Consider the following 18230-nt stretch of genomic DNA (forward strand, 5'->3'; position numbering starts at 1 on the left):
ATACCTTCTAGCATTACTGGACACATCAGACATTGTAGAACAACTCACACCAATAAATTGAAATCCAAAATACATGGAACAAGCCACAAATGATTGTATCATGGACACACAGATCAAGCATACTCCTGCACCAAGGCAAGTGGCTCACCAGGGACCAAGTTCAACAGAAGTTTCCCCATCTGATGTAGGTAGTCAATGCAATGGGGAGCATTTCTTGCTAAGGGGGAGGACAGATCCAGGTGGATATTGGTGGCCACCAGCCTATTCCACTTGGACCGCCACCATTGTTTCTTTTAGTTTTTTTTAGTTTCCTTAATTGTAGCACAACTTACTATTTTTGGTAGTTTTTCAAGTCACAAACTTCCAAAGCTGTTTGGAGGCCCTCAACAATGTTTTTTTGGAAAACAGGAAAACATGTGTATTTCCCTAATGTTTGTAACCAAAATTTGTAGTCCTTGGATAGATATTTATAACGAGGTATTGTGCATGTCAAACAAAGATCATATGCCAAAGTTACAACCCCCGGAAGTTGATGTACCAATTTACCCAGGCCCAAAGGTTTGGTGCTTCATCTCCTAGGGTCAGGTTTTTGGATGTTTATGGTTTTCCCTTGTTTCTCAATAATAAATAGGCCTTCGAGCATCATTGTAACAAAATTTTGAGGCATTTATCTGCCACATCTCTTCTCGGAGATAAGCTACCATCGCTTGAGCTAGTTTATTTCCATTCTATATGTATGCATATTTCAGTTCTTTGATATTAACGAAATGAATTTGTATTTCTGCTGTATCTATTTGTTTACGTTTATATCTGTATTTTGTTGTGTTCCTACATAAGTTCAGACAAAAGGTCCTGCTAGAAATGCAGTCATAATTCATAAAAAATATTTGGCGAGTCAAGTTTGATCATGTTTGATGTTCATGCCCCTCATTTTATACTCTCTCATTATGTCACTTTTCAAATATGGGTGTACATCTTAAATTGGGATGTACACAATACTCTTGTTTATGAAGGGTCTTCAACTTGAATTATGGTGACATCATGCTGGAAAACTCTTGTTTCTCCACTTGCCAAGTCAAACACAAATTTACAGGCCTTTGATAGTCATACCTTTATTCCTTAGGGAATTCCTCCATTTTCCATTGAGCTAGGGGGGGAAAATGATGGTTGATGTTGAATTCATTGATGCTCACTTAGAATATAACATACTCTTTGGACGTAGCTAGTTATATGCTATGACCATTGTTGTGTCTTTTGTATTTTGTGTACTTCACTTTTCTCATGAAGGCAAGATTGTCATGATGGATCATGTAGAATATGATGCTAATTATGAAATACTCTGCTATGGGAACTGTTATGCCATTTATTAGAGATAACCCTTTTACCTACGAGATTGTTGGTGTGGTATTTTTTAAAATACCATCACATATAATTATTTTCCTTATACCCCTGCCTAATACTCCTCCTTCCTCTCTTTTTCTCATATGTATATGATTTCTTCCATCACCAATGGGCCTTAGTGATCTCCTGACTCTTGGATGGCACCTTCACCTTTGGACGTATACCTATATGGTGAGAATATGCCACCTTTAGTGGAAGATATTTCCTCTCTAGTAGTCCTGTTAGCACCTCTTGGTGCTGGTTAGAAATTCCATCCCGACGTAAAATTTGATGAGAATTATTTTCCCACATGGGACATCACTCCATCTATTCAATGTGATTGTCTTCATAATGAGTGTCCTTCTTTCCAAGTCATCCTGGAATTCATGTAGCTTATTGATAATCCAAAGGAGATCATGCCTCTTAATTTCTCTATTCCCCCTATTAACATAAAAATGGTATAAATTGGAAAGTATATCTTGAATCAACCTAGGTGGCATTATTTAGGCCATCAGTGGAAGTACCACCATTGGACTAAGTCAAACATTGGGTTTCTGATATAGAAATTTCTAATGAATTTTCCAACTTATACCTTCCCATTGATTAGTCTCTTGTACCCCCTTTATGTCTTGGTAATCATTGTCAAGGATCTGTACTAGATCAAAAGATCACTCATTCTTTATGTCCTTAGGTATTACCTAATAACGACATGGTTCTATGTTTTTCTTGGGATCAACAACCTTTATAATTGGGAAACTCAACTCTCTGTGGCATGGGCCCACCATGGTGCACCATATTGTACCCATAACAACCCATGAGTTCATGGACAAGAATCCTTACCCTATGCCTGATACCAAGATGACGTCACATGTGCCATATGTCAACCTATGATAGGTGACATGTGTCACTCAAATTTGGGCCCTTTAGTTACCAGGAAGTGCCAAAAATGGTTGCCACGTATCGCGCTCATATTGGTTTTGCTAATGTCATCTTTTGCTGCTATCCAGGCCAATCACCTGCTACAACCTATCATATTGTCAGAGAGGAGAGAGAAAGTCCTCCAAGGTTTGATTTGTGACCATTTCCTTTGTTAATTTTTTTTTTGGGCTTACCCTCCATTTCTTTGTTTTTGATAGATTTCCACTGAAATGACTCCTTACTGCATTGCCGCTTGATTAAACCTCTAAGCTTACCCTCCATAAGAAAAATATTTTTAAACTACAAACTTTTTACCAAAAAATCCAACTTTCAAAATAAATATAGCTTGTCTAATCTCACCGAATTGGAAAAATAATAAATTTCTCAAAATTCTTTATAATATTGTTCTTCAAACCTTTAGATATACATAATCACATGCTGATATCATGAGCCAATACTATAATTACCTAATTCTATATACAACTAAAATCACCCATGATAAACTTATCAATAAATAAATCAAAATTAACACAAGAATTTAATATTCTTTATTATGTTTTTCATTTAATATTCAAAAAAATTAAAATTAATTCCAAAATTTCTCCATAAAACACATTTTCCAAAAAAAATTGATAAAATATAAACTATTCACCACACCAAAGTGAATTAAATTATTATATTAAAAGTTAACACCATTTCAACACCTTTATAGGTGTGGCACCATCGACACAAACAATATATTGTAATTTGTGAAGTGACATAAAGGACAATGTAGTCCACGACAATAAGACAGTGTGAATCACCATGTTGCCTATTTTCTTGATACATTATTGTCACAATCCAAGAAGAGTTTTTTTTTTTATAATAACAACTATGATAATTGGAATAGAAATGGACAGGTCTCGGTTATATATATTTTGAAAAGACACCGTAGTCTTATAACAATGTGAATCGACATGTGTGTTATTGTTTTGATACATTATTGTCACAATGAAACAAATGTTCCTTGTTGTGTAGTGACAACCATGATAATATTAAAAAATATTTTTCAAATTTATTATGGTGATGTGATGAAAAAATAATCTCCTAGTCATAAATTCCTCCCTTGCGTGAGTGAATTCCTCCATTGCGTGAGTGCATAGTTGCTGTGGTTTATCAATGATACATTAGGCACAACGTAAATATGAAAAAAATAGAAAGAAAGTCTGACTTACTTTCCATCACGAAATGGAAGGATGAAAGTGGGCCATAGAAATAATATATGAAATAAATAATTTGAGTTTATAAATAAATTTATAATAATGTGAATATAAAAAGTTTGGAGTATGTTTTAAAATTCTTTTTATTTGGTTAAGAGTTTGTTTTTTGAAATATAACATGTTAGTGGCTAAAAAAATAGAAGTATTTGGAAGGAGTGAAAGCTTACCCCTTGTAAATTATTAACAAGTAGTTCTAAATAACGTGGTTTTTGGTGAATAAAAATGATAAGTCAAGCCCCAGTAATAATTTCCCATGCTCACCCAGATGCGGATGATCATGATGCAATTAATGGCGATTAGATTGAAGGACGGCAGGCGGCTTGGCCACATGGCCACCCACGTCCCCTTCCAATTCAATTTATGGAAAATAACTGTCAAATTGCAGGCACCATTACTCTGGTGCTCAAGTCAAGAAATCTGCAGCACGCATAAGGCTATGGCCTCCTCAAGCCCCAATACATCCTTCCCTCCCCTGATAAACTACTCATGCCCCCCTCAAGCCGCAGAGCTGAGCTCTTGCACCATCACTGGCAGACGTTGTTGGTTGCTCTGCGATGTGGATTTGGGAAATGGTTATCACTTCTCCCGAATGACACATAGCGAGTTGAATTGTGCTAAGAATCCCTCTGTTTTCCTTCTGAACAGCCACTCCAGTCCCAGAAATCCCTCCACTTCCCCAATTGACAACTCTGATATTAACACAGTCATGGCACGCACTCGCCACTGAATGCGTAGCAGAAGAGGAGGTAGTCATGGCGGAAGCATTTGCCCCCCCGCCACGCCCAGCCCTGAACATGCTTCTCCTTCCTCTTCCCCTTCTATTACTCACTCCCATGGTCCCTCCTCTGGAAGATACCCCGCTACTCGCAGTGGCATAGGATGGTCACAAGCCCATGGTGCCCGCACAGTGAATGATCCTACCCAAACCGCCAATCTTCCCCTCCCCCTTCATCTCTCTCAACATACGGCCCAATTCCGCTTTCATAGTTCTCTGCCTCGGCCAATCGTCATTGCCACTGTTACCATTACCTTTAGTGAGGAAATCAACCCGCAGGAAGCTCAGACAAGGAGCAGCGACGAGCAACAAAGGGACGTTCAACGGAACAGGGAAGATCGTGACCCACGCCAGCAACAAATGGTTGAGAAAATTGGCACTCTGCATGGCGAGGAGCTAGCTGGAAGCAGGCATGCCACTGACGACAGAGCGGGTGGCACGAAGGCAATTGGTGGCGACCTGGGTGACACATCTGGCAAGCATACAGCTGAGGGCAGCTCAGCAGGCATACAAATAGCTGGTGGTATCTCACGCAGCACATCAGCAGAGGATGATGACTGGTATGAGTACGTATGTCGCATTGTAGAAGAGCCCCCTGTAAATGACATCCAGGGGGTCCATCCTAACTAATGACCTAGCTGCCAGGTGTCGTTTTGCCACTCGCTGAAGGCTTCAAGAGATGCAGTTTGAGGTTTTTCTCCTGTGTTTTGTTTTTTATCATTTCTTCTGGCATGGTCTGCTTGCTTGTGCGGGCTTTTTTATGTTAAATCTCGAGACCCCTGCGTGGCTTTTTCTAGTGTTCACACATACTGGTTTTCCCTTGCTGGGCAATCACATTTAGACTGTGATATTTTTTGACAAAACTCTGTTCAATACCGCAAAGGCCGGAGCCTCGCTGTGTTTTTATTTTGTTTCAGATCAATAGAATAGTATTACTTAGAAAAAAAATAATTTCCCATGCTCATTTAACCACTAAATTATGATAATCTTCACATACATACATACATACATACATATATAATTAATTAATTTAACATCAAACATTAATAAAAAAACAAAAAACCATAAATGTTAGCTAATTTAAACCATTGAATATATAGTGTTTAAACCATCAAATATATAAAAGCTATATAGAAATTTATAAAAATTGAAAACTTTTTTTATTAAATTTTAAAAACACAATATATTATTAAAAATATTATAAAATTATTAGAATAGCTGGTGGCATCTCGCGCAGCACGTCAGCAGAGGATGATGACTCGTACTAGTACGCATGTCGCATTGTAGAAGAGCCCCCTACAAATGACATCCAGGGGGTCCATCCTGACTGATGACCTAGCTGCCAGGTGTCGTTTTGCCACTCGCTGAAGGCTTCAAGAGATGCAGTTTGAGGATTTTCTCCTGTGTTTTGTTTTTATCATTTCTTCTGGCATGGTCTGCTTGCTTGTGCGGGCTTTTTTATGTTAAATCTCGAGACCCCTGCGTGGGCTTTTTCTAGTGTTCACACGTACTGGTTTCCCTTTACTGGGCAGTCACGTTTAGACTGTGATATTTTTTGACAAAACTCTGTTCAGTACAGTAGAGGTCGGAGCCTCGCTGTGTTTTTATTTTGTTTCAGATCAATAAAATAGTATTACTTAGAAAAAAAAAAAATTCCCATGCTCATTAACCACTAAATTATGATAATTTTCACATACATACATACATATATAATTAATTAATTTAACATCAAACATTAATAAAAAAACAAAAAACCATAAATGTTAGCTAATTTAAACCATCGAATATATAGTATTTAAACCATCAAATATATAAAAACTATATAAAAATTTATAAAAATGGAAAACTTTTTTATTAAATTTTAAAAACACAATATATTATTAAAATTATTATAAAATTATTATTATTATTAAAAATATTAAATTATATACTTTATATAATAATTTATATATATTAACTATTATATTTATCACCAAAAAATAAAAAATAAATAACAAGGCTATAAGTGTTTAGCTAAAAACCATGGGATATATAAAAGCTATGTAGATATTTATAAAAATCGAAAGCTTTTATATTAAATTTTTAAGAACACTCAAGAACATTGAAATTGTTGAAAAGTTATTATTATCACTAAAAATATATTTTATTAGTTTATATTATATATTATATAAATATTCTATGTAATAATTTCAATAAATTATATAATTGAATTTAAACATGATATTAAAGTAATATTCACAAAGTAACACTAACAATACCAACAAATAACTTAAATAAGTAAAACATTGAAATGTGCTATCTGAAATTATAGCAAGTGTCTTTAACCCTAAGGAAAACCTCAAAATCTTCTAAATTAAAAAATTTGCATTTTAATAACATTGCCAAAGTTAAAGTCTATTTAGAAAAACTTCTATGTAGACTCTTATGAGGATGTCGAAAGATTACCATGCCTTCCAAAAGCTCCAAGAAGGAAATAAGCCTTTTGAAAAACTTAAAAACATTTTTCTAAGAACGCTGAGGGAGATGGCTTTTTCCAAATCTTTGTTTCAAAAAAGGACGTTTCTTTTGGAAAGGTGCTGACGAAATGGAATTTTTTTTAAAAGCGCTAATAAAAATGAGGTTTTTGGAAAAATAGTTTGGGAAAAAGATTAATAGAGGAATAAATTAAGAATTTTTTTTTAGAAATTTTATAAGAAGAATTTTTGACCAACGTGTTCCGAATCAACAAGTGCGGTTCATCATCTAGTGTTGAGGATAAGGTACATTTGTTGATTTGAAATGTGTTGGCGAAAATTTCCTTTTATGTGATTTCTACCAAAATACTTTTCTTAATTTATTATGGATTACAAAAGCCTAAATTCAAGAAAAAAATTATTTTTTAGAAAACATCAATAAAAAAAACGTCTTGGAAAGCATCTAAAAAAATTAAAATTTTGGTCAATTAGAAAATGATTCTTTTAGTAACTCCATTTGAGATATACATTATAACATTAGAAAAATTTCATCGAAATAAACAACTTTTTTTTTTTGCATTGTTGTTTACAAAATTTTGGAATATAAAGGTATAATATGGAAAACTCTTTTTATATTTCTACAATATTTTTTCATTTCAGTTCTTATTTTGAGAATACCTTATACTCTTGGAAAGGTATCATCCAGACTTATAATTTTGTTTTCATACATTTTTGATAATTTGGATTTTGTTTTCATACATTTTTGATAATTTGGATTTGTTTGTTTTATATTTATGTAATAAAGGAAATCAAACTCCTTTTTTTTATGATTAATAAATTGTTTTATTTAATAATTTTGCTTGGAGAAAATACTTGTAGTTCTAATGTACACAAGTTATTGTTTGGTACAAGAAAGGGGAAGCATATATTATGGTGAGAGCAATTCCAAGGTTGTATGGGGTAAGTTGGAATATTTCAATTAGCTGAAACCATAACGACAGAGCTAGTGAAATTATGAGGGCAAAGCTAGTGAGTTGTTAATTATTTATATAGTAATTCCAAATTTAAAAGTAATTGATAATTACAGATTGAATATTAGTTTAGATAGAGCTTTCTATGCCTAAAATAGAATAATCAAATAAAGAAGATGCATGCATGTGATTGCTAAAGAAATAACTACAATGTAAATTATCTAATCAAGGAAAGATTTATTAAAGTAAGCCAGCATGAATTAGAACTACTGGTTAATGGGAGGTCTGGTTGATGCATGCATTTTTTCATGACTATATTTTCAATATTTTTTTCAGTAACAATGTGGATCACATGAGTAGAATTCATGCATTTTTACATTGTTATTTTCAGTTTATTCCATACTTACTTTAGTTTTATCTTATAAATAAAGTTATCAACATCATAGAAAGGATATTTTCACTTTGGAGCGATTCAAGAAAGATTGTAGCTCAAGGTTAGTTCAAGCTTACTTCCAAAAATCTCTGAGAGTCAAGGATCATTTTCATTAAATATTTATCTATATACTATTTCCCATATGTGGGTTATTCTCTCTCAGATTGATATGGGAATCTAGTAATGTTTTCAATCTTGTTAAGTTATATTATGTAATTCGATAAATTGCTAGGTGTTATTTTCAATATGCTTTGTTAATTGGTTTCTCATATTTTATGAAGTTGATTTTTGTCCTTTAATAGATTAACCATTGTAGAAATAATTCTTAAAGTGCTTCAATTTAATGGTTATTTTCATTGAATGTTCTTGATGGTTATCCTTCATTAACACATTTCTCCAAACTTTCTTCATTTTATTTTTCTTATTAATATATCATAAAAAACATAAAACAATAAGAAGAGTTTTTTAACTAATTTATAATGCTCATAGAAAGGTTTTTGGACTATTTCCTTTAGTATTATTTCATACGAACCAGGGAAGAGTCTAAATGGGACTCTTTCTATTGGCATTATGGCTTGTATGGTTGTAGCTAGCTAGTGTTGGAATTGTGTTCATGGTTGCAACTAGCTTATATTGGCATTGATGTCAATCTTGTAACTTGTGTTGCAGATGATTGGTTGTAGTCGGCTGTGTTGGCATTGATGCCAACCTTATGTTGGCCTTATGATGCATTTTTGTCAAGCTTGTGATGCCTAGTGATGATCTAGATGATCCATTGATGTCAACCTCATGGTGGTCTGTATGTTGGCATTGATGTAGGATGATGTTATTGATGTGGATTGATACTTGGATGGGTGGTAGACATGTTTGTGCTCCATGTTGATGAGTTTAGCAAGTCTAGGTCATCATGTTTATGTTGATGTTCAGAATTATTGTAGGGATGATTGGCCTCATGATGATAATGCTACAAAGGTTCTATAGTGTTTTGAAAAGGTGTTGCAACTTGTGCGGGTGTTTGGGCAGAGTAGACGACTTGTTGGCACTCATGTCAACCCGTGTCTTGTTGGCTTTTAGGTCAACTTGGTAGTGGAGCTTGGTAGACAAGGTTAACCTACTTGTAGTGGTGTCACAGAGCTTGGTAGAGGTTCAGAGGTGTGTACAAGTGCTAAAGAAAGAGCGAAGTGTTTGGTAGAGGTTCTAAGTTGAAGGTTCATTGTATTATCCTATACATCTCCCTATCCACTAGGAAGAAGGCTCATGTGTGTGACTGGAAGTCTCTAGATAAGATATGGCGGTGTTGTTTGTGCGAATGGCAGCCTTCTAGCTGAAATTTGATAGCTTTGTGCATGTGACTGATCCTCTGCATGAAATTTCCTCTACATTCCTCACACATATAAGGAGGAATTCAACTTGGTTAGTCATAGAAGCTTCTAAATTAATGGGTCAAGGTTGAAAGTGATTGTTTATGTCCTCTAATGGGTGTAAAAATTCACCCAACACATTACATATACTTCATTTTGGATATGATATATGGTTGGTTAGCTTGATTAAGAACGAGAGAAGACTATAGAGAGGAAGAATACACCAGCCATATTGCTGAGAAAATATACATCACTTTATGAGTGTATATGGAAGTTGAGAGATAATATATGAAGTCTGTAGTAGAATACTAAAGCAGACATATTATATTGCAGATCAAATTTGCAGCAGAGACAAATCAAAGGTAGAATGTGCTACTTTATAGGTTGATAACAGAGCATGGATTGAAGTGTACGTCTACTATATTATTTGACATTTCTTTTGTAGGGTTGTTGGTGCATATAGTAGAATGTCATAATGATTTTATGTTGCTGATAGATTGAGGCTTTGATGTAGTTTGCAGTTTATATATAGTTGATGGGTTGATGTTTTGATTGATTTTGTGTTGTAGAGATTGGTTTTGGAGAGCAAGTATTCATAGTTGTTTTTATGAGTAGATTTCTATTTTGGGTCTAGTTTGAAAATGGGATGAAAAGAGGCCCATGTATTTTTTATTTTAATGTAGAGATTGTGTTGGAAATAATACTGAGAGGGGGGGGTGAATCAGTATTATCAGATCAATCAAACTTTTCAATTTCATACTCAGAAACATATACGCTACTTCAATTAAGTGAACACGCGTGTACACGCTACTGTGTCTAATGAAACTCGCGTATATCCAGAGATCTTATAATTCAGTTAGCTTAATCTTCAGTAAATGCATCAGATCATTATTAAGCATATTAACAGTAAACAGGTGCAGAATAACAGAACAGAACATCACACAAGAGCCACACACATGAACACAAAGATATAAGGTGGAAACCCAATGTGGGTGAAAACCACCTGCTGCAAGTCATCTCAATCTTCTTCTTAATAAGAAAATCCTTTTACAATATTTGTACTGGTGCAGTCTTATACCAGTACGGGAGCTACAACCCCCTTTGCTCTTGTACTAGCCGATCCATTTACTAGTACGCAGGCTGCTACCTGCTACAATGCTCCAAAGATCTCCTTTAGCTTTTGTACTAGCTTAGATACTAGTACGTAGGTGCTTGCCTACAATCTTCTCACCTCCAGGTACCACGTTTCATCAATTTTCAGACTGGATACACTGAAGCACAACACATAATCTGCAAGGCCACTTTTCATCCAATTTTCATACTGGACCCATAACTATCATTGAAGCTCAAAACAATCATCAAACTCTGAATCACTGAAACCCTGTTAACAACAGTCACCAGAACACAGAGCAGACACAGAACTCTGTAATAACCATCAGATCCATCTGCAACTTCAAATATCAAGCTTTACAATGTATACGCTACTTTGATGAATCAAACCCGCGTGTATACACGCTTTTGCCAAAGACAACCCGCGTACAGATCTAAAAATAATTTCTCATAACTTGCAGCTGTACCAGACATCAGTCATACTCATAACATTTATAGAACAATACATGCGTCAGTATGTAGATCTAGAATAAGCATCATAAAGATAGTTCATTTCAAACCATTTGATCCCGATCTCTCCTTAGATCTAGTTCTCCATCAACCGGTGAGATCTCTCCTTAGCTCAGATCAAGCAATGCATCATCAACCCATAACCCTGCATACTGGATCTAATGCTTCATCAGATATTCAAGACATTTCAGACACACTTGCCTAATGATTTCCTTCTCCTTATATAGCCTTAGGCCTTGTTCAATACCAAGGGCCACAACCATAGAAATCCAATACCATCAACTTTAAAACTAGGGATCAACACGTCCGTCGAGACACCAAGGTCCAAAACCATAGGCACAACTTCCAAGGACTAACCGTCATGGACCAAAATGAGTTTTCCACATACACGCGCTTTTAATGAAGCCAACCGGCGTGTACACGCGACTTGGGCTTAACGAACCTGCGTGTATGAACTTTCTCTTCTTCTTATAGTCTGATCATCAATTCCTTGCTGCTGACCTTCTGTACTATGATTTGTCATCAGTGAGGTTTGCCATCAAGGACAACACTTATCTCATAATGCCAACAATCTCCCCCTTTGGACTTGATGGCAAAGCTAACTTGTCACACTTAGAACTATCATCTGATTCCTTTGAGCTGTCCTCCATCAGTCACATCTGATATCTCTTCTGAAGATTCATCATCTGATTCCTTTGAGCTGTCCTCCATCAGTCACATCTGATATCTCTTCTGAAGATTCACCCAGTTATACATAAGTGATATATTCTTCTATGAGAGGGTTGCCATCAAGTACAACATGTGCATCATAATGCCAACAATCTCCCCCTTTGGACTTGATGGCAACAACACCAAATCACTCTCCCCCTTTGACATCAAGGGCAAAGGGTGGACCAAGATATTCTCTTCCTTTGCTGAATCATTCCACTGTCCATACTCCCCCTGAGTACCTGCTGAAATCTCTGAATAGTCTCCCCCTTTGTATATGCCAAGGTGTACCAATCTATCCATGCTCCCTCTGAGTACATGCTGAATCTCTGTACTGCTGAAGTGTGCTGTTCATGCTCTTCCTGATTGTAGGCAAGATCTACAAAAGATTTTCTTCAAGAAGAACATGACTCTATACATCATAAAAGACCTTCCTATCACCAAAGACTCATACATACATCCATCTCTCAACTAAGTGAGGATATACAAACATTGACTCATCCACCCAACCAAGTGGGGATACATCAAAAGTTTACATATGACAACCAATCATATTGCATCAATCATCCCAGGCATAGTGGGGAAACCAAAATAGGCCGTTACATGACCTTGACACCATAAAAGAGATATCACAAATGAGATACATGACATAGCAACAATAGATCTAGACCAAGACTTATGAAAGTCACAAATAACTGATATCGCCAGCATCTTGTCAATCAGCATTCAGATCAGCAACCAAGAGATCCTTTTGTTCTTCCTCTGACTTTGTTCCATCTGAAACCAACAACAAAAGTGAACCAGAACCAAAAACTTTAAGATAATGCCAACAATGCATCATTGGAAGATTATCTGCTCCCCCTGAACCTGTGCCAGATGATCTCTGTCAGACCCATATCAGACTTTCTACAACCAACATCTGTCCCTGCTGATTTTCTTCAAAACTCCATATACGCATCTGTATACACATAAACAAGCGTATATACACGGATATCCCTTACGCAACACGCGTATACCATATACGCGACTATCCTCTTGTAAAACGGCGTATGCACGCGAATATTCTTTAAACAGCACGCGTACACAAATTTCCATATCAACAACCTGTAAATGTCCTGCAGCAAGGTATGTCTGAACATAGATGTCAACTCCTCCTTTTAAACATCATCATGAAATCATTCACATTACATGTGAAACCACCATAGCCATTACATCAACGTCAAGATCTACAAGATCCAAGTATCATTTCTTGGGAACATCTGCATCAATCATCATATGTAAGTATCAACCTATCATCATATAGATAAGAACTCATCACCATGTCTCCAATAAAACAACTTTGAGTAGTCATCCATGTGTCAGCACTATGTATCTTGAGCTCAAGCTCATTTGACAAAACTTCTTGATATCATCAACAGCAACAATCTTTATCCACATGAGTGCCTGCATCATAACTGTATGATCTTTATGCATATGACAACAGCAGTATATAAGTGACTCATCATCAAATGAGGAAGATGTGTATTCAAGCTTTGTACTTCTCCTTGTTCTTATGAAGATCACCATGTAAGCACCATACATGCATCATCAAAGAATCAACCATAAATCTGATCTGAACATCTTCTATGTATCTTCAAGAATCATATGAGAGTTTATCATAGACAACTCACAACCACATCATAGCAAGATATATCATTTAGCCATATAAGAATCATCACCAAGGATTATTAACCATAATGCCAACAATGAATTACTAAAGGCATATGCTCCCCCTCAACCAGTGCCATCTGTTAGATCTGATCATGCATATATCAGCAATAAGCATCAAAACATCATCATCCTCAAGTTAGGATCAAAAACACTTCTAGACATCATACAAGTAACAAAACATTTCCACACATCCTCAGCAGACTGTAACCAATAGAGCAAATAACAGACTGAATCATATCAGATCCTTTTTCTGATCCTGTTCCCACTGCTTTTCCTCAGACTGACATATACGCGACTTTGCAGTGTCTAACTCGCGTATATACGCGACTTCCCTTTAAGGAACTTGCGTATGAGATTCAGAACGCTGAAGTTTTACACTTTCAGCTCCCCCTGAGTTTGATATGTCTGTGCTGTGCTGTGTCTCAGTACATTGTGCTGACTGTACTTCCTTCTTCCTCCATATCTTCAAGTGTGATGAGGTTTTCTCCTTTTGGTGTGATGTGCATCCTTTGTTCCTGCATTCCTTTGCTATATGTCCAAGCTTGTTACATGCATAACATCTAACTTGTTTCATGTTCCTCCTGTAGCAATCAGCAGCTTTGTGACCATACATATTGCAAGCAAAGCAATATCCATTAAAGTACCTTGATTGAGATGACCTGTCCGCATAATAGTCTTGAACTCTTCTTCTTCTACATCTAGCTGCAACATGTCCAAGATTATGACATACATAACATTCAATATTATTCATAGGAGGAGTAAAAGATTTTCTTTGAAGACTTTCTTTCCTTGGTTGATGATGAGATTGACCTTTCATCTCCTTGTTGATCATTTTGGATTTCTCTTTAGAGTTCCTTGCCTCACCTTGTGAACTAGATTCACCTTCAACAGATTCATGGAAACCAAGACCAGTCTTGATTGCAGGAGACCTTTGACTACTAAGAATATCATCCAAGGCTTTAGTACTATCTTGAAATCTCAAAAGTTTATCCTTTTCTTCTAATTTACCTTTCAAGATATTTACCTCAACTTGAAGTTGTTCCTCCTTTTCTAGACATTGCTTCTTCATGTCTTCTCCATCTTTTCTTCCTTCTTCCATTTGTTGCCTTAGATTGAGTATCTCCTTTTCTTGCTTTTCATACAGATCCTGCTGAATTTGACGAACTCTGAAGGCACATTCCAACTGTGATTTTAAGCTGATGACTTCGTTGTCTTGTTTTTCAATTGCTTGGTGTAGATCTGTATTCTGCTTCTTTGATTCTTCAAGATCTCCTTTTAGTGAGAGGATTGTAGCTTCAAGATTTTCATAGTAGCTGGATCTATCTTTGAGTTTCTTGATGGTTGTGCTTCTTTCGTTGATTTCTTTTCTTAATGATGTCACTTCATGCTGTAATTTTTGACATTGGTCTTCCTTGTCCTTGAGTAGCTTTCTTACCTTGTTTCCTTCTTCTATTTGGGCCTTTAGTTTGGTAACTTCTTCTTTGAAAGCACATTCCCTTTTGTTCAATAGATCTTGTTGATCTTTAACTTTGTCTGCAAGCCTTCTAAACATTGCCTCTATTTGACACTTTTCTTGCTCACCCATAAAAGCATGTTCAGTAGTTTCACTATCACTTCCATCACTTTCACAAGGAAATATAGTAGGAACATCAGAGGATAACACATTCATACCTGATAATGATTCTGAATCTAATTCTGAATCTGATTCTGAATCTGAAGAACTTCTTATACCTAATCCCCAATCGACTCTCCCACTGTCATAGATCTTCTGAGATGTCTTCTTCTTCTTATGAGCTTTCTTCTTAAGCTTCTTTCCCATTGTTCCACGGATCTCCTTCAAGCGATCAAGCTTCTACCAAAGGACCTGCTCTGATACCAATTGTTGGAAATAATACTGAGAGGGGGGGGTGAATCAGTATTATCAAATCAATCAAACTTTTCAATTTCATACTCAGAAACATATACGCTACTTCAATTAAGTGAACACGCGTGTACACGCTACTGTGTCTAATGAAACTCGCGTATATCCAGAGATCTTATAATTCAGTTAGCTTAATCTTCAGTAAATGCATCAGATCATTATTAAGCATATTAACAGTAAACAGGTGCAGAATAACAGAACAGAACATCACACAAGAGCCACACACATGAACACAAAGATATAAGGTGGAAACCCAATGTGGGTGAAAACCACCTGCTGCAAGTCATCTCAATCTTCTTCTTAATAAGAAAATCCTTTTACAATATTTGTACTGGTGCAGTCTTATACCAGTACGGGAGCTACAACCCCCTTTGCTCTTGTACTAGCCGATCCATTTACTAGTACGCAGGCTGCTACCTGCTACAATGCTCCAAAGATCTCCTTTAGCTTTTGTACTAGCTTAGATACTAGTACGTAGGTGCTTGCCTACAATCTTCTCACCTCCAGGTACCACGTTTCATCAATTTTCAGACTGGATACACTGAAGCACAACACATAATCTGCAAGGCCACTTTTCATCCAATTTTCATACTGGACCCATAACTATCATTGAAGCTCAAAACAATCATCAAACTCTGAATCACTGAAACCCTGTTAACAACAGTCACCAGAACACAGAGCAGACACAGAACTCTGTAATAACCATCAGATCCATCTGCAACTTCAAATATCAAGCTTTACAATGTATACGCTACTTCGATGAATCAAACCCGCGTGTATACGCGCTTTTGCCAAAGACAACCCGCGTACAGATCTAAAAATAATTTCTCATAACTTGCAGCTGTACCAGACATCAGTCATACTCATAACATTTATAGAACAATACATGCGTCAGTATGTAGATCTAGAATAAGCATCATAAAGATAGTTCATTTCAAACCATTTCATCCCGATCTCTCCTTAGATCTAGTTCTCCATCAACCGGTGAGATCTCTCCTTAGCTCAGATCAAGCAATGCATCATCAACCCATAACCCTGCATACTGGATCTAATGCTTCATCAGATATTCAAGACATTTCAGATACACTTGCCTAATGATTTCCTTCTCCTTATATAGCCTTAGGCCTTGTTCAATACCAAGGGCCACAACCATAGAAATCCAATACCATCAACTTTAAAACTAGGGATCAACACGTCCGTCGAGACACCAAGGTCCAAAACCATAGGCACAGCTTCCAAGGACTAACCGTCATGGACCAAAATGAGTTTTCCACATACACGCGCTTTTAATGAAGCCAACCGGCGTGTACACGCGACTTGGGCTTAACGAACCTGCGTGTATGAACTTTCTCTTCTTCTTATAGTCTGATCATCAATTCCTTGCTGCTGACCTTCTGTACTATGATTTGTCATCAGTGAGGTTTGCCATCAAGGACAACACTTATCTCATAATGGCAACAATCTCCCCCTTTGGACTTGATGGCAAAGCTAACTTGTCACACTTAGAACTATCATCTGATTCCTTTGAGCTGTCCTCCATCAGTCACATCTGATATCTCTTCTGAAGATTCATCATCTGATTCCTTTGAGCTGTCCTCCATCAGTCACATCTGATATCTCTTCTGAAGATTCACCCAGTTATACATAAGTGAGATATTCTTCTATGAGAGGGTTGCCATCAAGTACAACATGTGCATCATAATGCCAACATATTGTTGTTACTTTTGCCAAGGGGTCTAGTTTGAAAATGAATGAAATTGTGGCCTTAGAGGATCAACAGATCTAAGTAGATTGGTGAAAGAAGGGATGGGTTTATCTTGCTGATGGTGGTCAGAAAATGAATCGAGTGAGTGATATCTCCATAGTCTAGTAGTAACTAGGTGGGGAAATAGGCTTGATCCAAGTGGATATTGGTGGCCACCCGCCAATTCCACATGGAACCCCACCATTGTTTCTTTCAGTTTTTCATTTTCCTTATTTGTAGCACAATTTACTATTTTTGGTAGTTTTTTGGGTCCTAAACTTCCGAAGCCATTTTGAGGTGCTAAACGATGTTTTTTGGGAAAACTGGAAGCAACACGTGGCCATGGACTGATATTGCTCTTCCCAAAGTTGTATTACTTGGATAAATATTTCTAATGAGTTATTGTGCGCATAAAACTGACATCATACGCCAAAGTAGCGACCCTCGGAAGTTGATGTACCAATTTACCCAAAACGAGGCCCATAGTTCGGTTCTTCATCTCCTAGGGTTAGGGTTTTGGATGTTTATGGTTTTCCATTATTTGTCAACAATAAATAGGCCTTCGAGTCTCATTGTAAGACAATTTAGAGGCATGTCGCTGCCACATCTCTCCTCATAGATAAGCTACCATCGCCCGAGCTAGTATATTTCCATTTCTGTTTGTAAGAATATTTCAGTATTTTACATTAGTGAAATGAAGTATTATTTTTGTTGTATCTCTGTATTTATGGTTATCTCTATAATTTGTTGCATTCCTATTTAAATCTGGATCAGTGGTATTAGAGCGGTCTGCTCTTTCTCTGTTTTTCTTTACATGTCCCCAACGAGGTCAGGATATAAGGAGTTAGGGATTGAACCGGTCGAACCTTTGCAAGACTAGCCTCGTAAATGTTGACAACTTCTCATGGTGGATGAAAAGAAAGACGAGGGGGCAGGAGATCCTATCAAAATCTTGCTCGAAGAGACCCTCGAGCAAC

Source organism: Pinus tabuliformis, chromosome X (genome assembly GCF_031772625.1).
Source record: "Pinus tabuliformis cultivar Carrire ecotype Pingquan chromosome X, CPIR1, whole genome shotgun sequence".
NCBI lineage: Eukaryota > Viridiplantae > Streptophyta > Pinopsida > Pinales > Pinaceae > Pinus > Pinus tabuliformis.